General features: G+C 45.3%; 1 long non-coding RNA gene across 1 annotated transcript in view; it reads right to left on the reverse strand.

Annotated features, from left to right (window-relative positions):
* Positions 1 to 1348: 1348 nt before the first annotated feature.
* The window catches only part of LOC140740159 (uncharacterized), a 10739-nt gene continuing 7222 nt past the window's right edge, over positions 1349 to 4865 (reverse strand). The window contains exon 3 of the long non-coding RNA XR_012101806.1: positions 1349 to 1912. This is a non-coding gene — a long non-coding RNA (uncharacterized lncRNA). The remainder of the gene's footprint in view (positions 1913 to 4865) is intronic.

A 4865-nucleotide genomic window follows, 5' to 3' on the forward strand; every position in this document is an offset into this window, starting at 1 on the left:
ACTCTGTCTATTCCTCTTAATATCTTGTATACATCTATCATGTCTCCTCTCATCCTCCTTCTCTCCAAAGAGTAAAGCCCTAGCTCCCTTAATCTCTGATCATAATCCATACTCTCTAAACCAGGCAACATCCTGGTAAATCTCCTCTGTACCCTTTCCAATGCTTCCACATCCTTCCTATAGTGAGGCAACCAGAACTGGACACAGTACTCCAAGTGTGGCCTAACTAGAGTTTTATAGAGCTGCATCATTACATCGTGTCTCTTAAACTCTATCCCTCGACTTATGAAAGCTAACACCCCATAAGCTTTCTTAACTACCCTATCTACCTGTGAGGCAACTTTCAGGGATCTGTGGACATGTACCCCCAGATCCCTCTGCTCCTCCACACTACCAAGTATCCTGCCATTTACTTTGTACTTTGCCTTGGAGTTTGTCCTTCCAAAGTGTACCACCTCACCATGGATATGTCTATCCATGGCCTCCTCCACTGTCGTGATGAGGCCACACTCAGGTTGGAGGAAAAACATATTCCATTTGGGTAGCCTCCAACCTGATGGCATGGACATTGATTTCTCAAGCTTCTGGTAATGCCTCCACCCTGCCTCTCCTTCACCATTCCCCATGCCCTTTTCCCTCTCTCATCTTATCTCCTTGCCCGCCCATCGCCTCCCTCTGGTGCTCTTCCCCCTTTTCTTTCTTCCATGGGCTTCTGTCTCTTTCATCAATTTACTTCTCAGCTCTTTACTCCATGCCCCCCCCCCCCCCCCAGGTTTCACCTGTCACCTTGTGTTTTTCTCTCTCCCTCCCTCCCACCTTTTAACTCTACTCCTCAGCTTTTTTTCTCCAGTTCTGCTGAAGGGTCTCGGCCAGAAATGTCGACTGCACCCTTCTCTGAGATGCTGCCTGGGCTGTCGAGTTCCTCTAGCATTTAGTGTGTGTTGCTCGTATTTCCAGCAACTGCAGATATTCTCTCGTTTGTGACTGGCCTATAATTTCCTGTTTTTTTTAAAAATTATCTCCCTCCATTCTTAAAGTGTGGAGTGACATTTGTGATTCCCTAGTTCTCTGGAACTATTCCAGAATCTAATGATTCTTGAAAGATCATTACTATTAATGATACACAATACTGATAAGAAAAAAAATGGGAATTGTACAAAAAAGCATACGATTAGAACAAAATAACGAAGTCCGTTGTAGAGCAAAGTGCTTGAACGTGCCAGTTTATTTTGGCCTAGTTTACAGTGAACACCAGAAAGCACTTCAGGTGAGAGCTTAAAGATGCTTCCTGTCCCAAAAAATCAGTATTTCATATTTTATTTTACAAATAGACTTTACAGTTACACAATAAATCATTCAAAGCCTCTTTTGGCCTGTGGATGTGGTCATTAATTACTGAGCTATGCTGGGTCTTGTCAGACCGCCGATGCCCAAGTTCAAAGTCAGTTTATTATCAAAGTGGCCACTTTATCAGATACACCTGTACATCCGCTCGCTAATGCAAATATCTAATCAGCCAATCATGTGGTAGTAACTCAGTGTATAAAAGCATGCCGACGTGGTCAAGAGGTTCAGTTGTTGCTCAGGCCATGGACTGATTGTTGATGCCAGAATGATCTTGTTGCTGTTCTGTGGACATAAATGCCTCGTTGATGAGAGAGGTCAGGGGAGCATGGCCAGACTGGTTCAAGCCAACAGGAAGGCAACAGCGAGAGAAATTTAAGTAACCATGCAATGCAACAGTGTTGTGCAGAAGAGCATCTATGAATGCACTATACGTTGAAGTGGACAGGCTACAGCAGCAGAAGACCATGAACATAGACTCAAAAGCTCACTCATGAGGTACCTATTAAAGAGGCTACTGAGTGTATGTCACCATCTATGCTGAGATTCATTTTCTTGCAGGCATTCACTGTAGAACAAACATACAATAGAGTCAATGAAAAACTACAGACAAAACTACAGACAACCAACGTACAAAAGCAGACAAACGTCACGAAAATAAAAAGCAAATAATTATAATAATAAATAATACTATTGAGAGCATGAATTATCGAGTCCTTAAAAATGAGTTCTAGTTATAGACTCCTCCCCTAATCCTCAGACTCAGATTCATTCATTTATCATAGTTTATCAAAATATCCAGTGAAATGTGTTGTTTGCATTAACAACTAACAGAACCTAAGGATGTGCTGGGGGCAGCCTGCAAGTGTTGCCACACTTACCAGCGCCAACATAGCATCCCCACCGTGTTCAGCAGAACAACAGCAGCAAAACAAGCCCCTTCCTGTTAAGTTTTGTAACTTCAAAATGCCAAAACGAATTCAAAGGAAAACAAGGAGCCGCGAGATGCGAGTCTAACTTTGTCTTTTACTTTAAATGAGGCGCGCACATATCACACGGTAGCGCGATGACATATAAGCCAGTGTTGAATTATTTAAATGAACAAAAATGCTTAATCAAACAACATATATATACAAGATTACTCAGTATTGCTGAAATATTAGAAACACATTCCTCGCTGCTTAGCTATAAACTACAACTCAATATAGAATGCATCTCAACTATATACACAGTATATTATATAATGCAACTATTATATATAGACATCCACAGCATAGTAAATTTTCCTAGAGTTAATCGCTAAGGAGGATTTCTTATTTGTCTGGGCAAATGGCAGATGGGCTGAATGGCCTAATTCTGCTCCAATGTCTTATATGGACTGGCCAAGAAAGTTATCCTGTTCAAGGGCAGTTCAGGGACGGGCAATAAATGCTGGCCTTCCAACGATGTCCAGTTCTGAAAAAATGAAGACCTTTCCTTTTTCCCCCTCCTAATCCTACTGGCTCTCATCATCCTATCTCTTTACCCTTTTACCCTATTTGCCCCGCTTCATCCACACACTCCACCCACTGGTTCCCTTCCCCACCTCCTTCCCTTTATTCCATGCTGCACTGTGCTCCCCAATCAGAGTCCTTCTTCTGCACCCCTTTGTCACTTCCCACATCACTCCCACTTTCTTCCCGTCCCCCTTACCTGCCTCACACTCCCCTCCCCTGGATCACCTATCACCTGCAACTCTTGCTCCACGCATCCCCACCCACAATCTATTTATACTGGCAATCATTCCTCTTCCTTTCAGGTTCAGTGGAAGGTTCTCCATACCAACCACCCACTCCACAGATGCTGCCTGAGCTGCCAAAGCCCTCCGCTACCCTTGTGTGTTCTCCCAAAAAAACAAATGAGATTTTTTAATGATCTAAGGTTCAGCTTTATTTGTCCCGTGTACATTGAAAGAAACGAAATGTGCCATTTGTGTCAAATGAAAATCGGCGAGGGCTGTGCTGGGCAGCAGGTGTTGCCACCAGAGCATGCCCACAATCACTGACCCTTAGACTTTGGAACAGGGGAGGAAACTGCAGTACCTGGGCAAAACGCATGTGATCATGGGGTAAAACTCCTTGCAGACATTGGCAAATTGAACCCGGGTAGTTGGTGTAGTTACAGCATTGTACTAAACACTATGCTACACCACTGCTCCTCTGCATAAGTACCTAAGGTCTTCTATTCTCACTGTAAAGCCTGCTGAAACGTTTTGAAATGATGACAAATGGCTTAACTAGTAGACTCGATGGGCCAAATGGCCTATTTCTGCTCCTATATTTTATGATCAAAATAATGGCATTGGCAGTCAAAATCAATTGAAAACTATGTAAGCATTACAGGTTACAAAACATGTAAGCATGTAAGCCGTCTCCCTCTTTTCCTTCGCTGCATCAACAACTGCATTGGTGCTGCCTCCTGCACGCATGCTGAGCTCGTTGACTTCATTAACTTTGCCTCCAACTTTCACCTTGCCCTCAAATTTACCTGGCCCATTTCGGATACCTCCCTCCCCTTGCTTGATCTTTCTGTCTCCATCTCTGGAGACAGCTTATCTGCTGATATCTACTATAAGCCTACAGACTCTCACAGCTACCTGGACTATTCCTCTTCCCACCCTGTCTCTTGCAAAAAGGCCATCCCCTTCTCACAATTCCTCTGTCTCCGCCGCATCTGCTCTCAGGATGAGGCTTTTCATTCCAGGACGAAGGAGATGTCTTCTTTTTTTAAACAAAGGGGCTTCCCTTCATCCACCATCAACTCTGCTCTCAAACGCATCTCTCCCATTTCCCGCACATCTGCCCTCACCCCATCCACCCGCCACCCCACTTGGGATAGGGTTCCCCTTGTCCTCACCTACCACCCAACCAGCCTCTGGGTCCAACGTATAATTCTCCGTAACTTCCGCCACCTCCAACGGGATCCCACTACCAAGCACATCTTTCCCTCCCCCCTCTTTCTGCTTTCTGCAGGGATCGCTCCCTACGCGACTCCCTCGTCCATTCATCCTGCCCCATCCCTTCCCATCAATCTCCCTCCTGGCACTTATCCTTGTAAGCGGAACAGGTGCTACACCTGCCCTTACACTTCCTCCCTCACCACCATTCTGGGCCCCAGACAGTCCTTCCAGGTGAGGCGACACTTCACCTGTGAGTCGGCTGGTGTGGTATACTGCGTCCGGTGCTCCCGGTGTGGCCTTTTATATATTGGTGAGACCCGACGCAGACTGGGAGACCGTTTCGCTGAACACCTACACTCTGTCTGCCAGAGAAAGCAGGATCTCCCAGTGGCCACACATTTTAATTCCACGTCCCATTCCCATTCTGATATGTCTATCCATGGCCTCCTCTACTGTCAAGATGAAACCACACTCAGGTTGGAGTAACAACACCTTATATACCGGCTGGGTAGCCTCCAACCTGATGGCATGAACATTGACTTCTCTAACTTCCATTACTGCCCCTCCTCCCCTTCTTACCCCA

Source organism: Hemitrygon akajei, chromosome 16, assembly GCF_048418815.1.
Source record: "Hemitrygon akajei chromosome 16, sHemAka1.3, whole genome shotgun sequence".
In the NCBI taxonomy this organism is placed as follows: Eukaryota; Metazoa; Chordata; class Chondrichthyes; order Myliobatiformes; family Dasyatidae; genus Hemitrygon; species Hemitrygon akajei.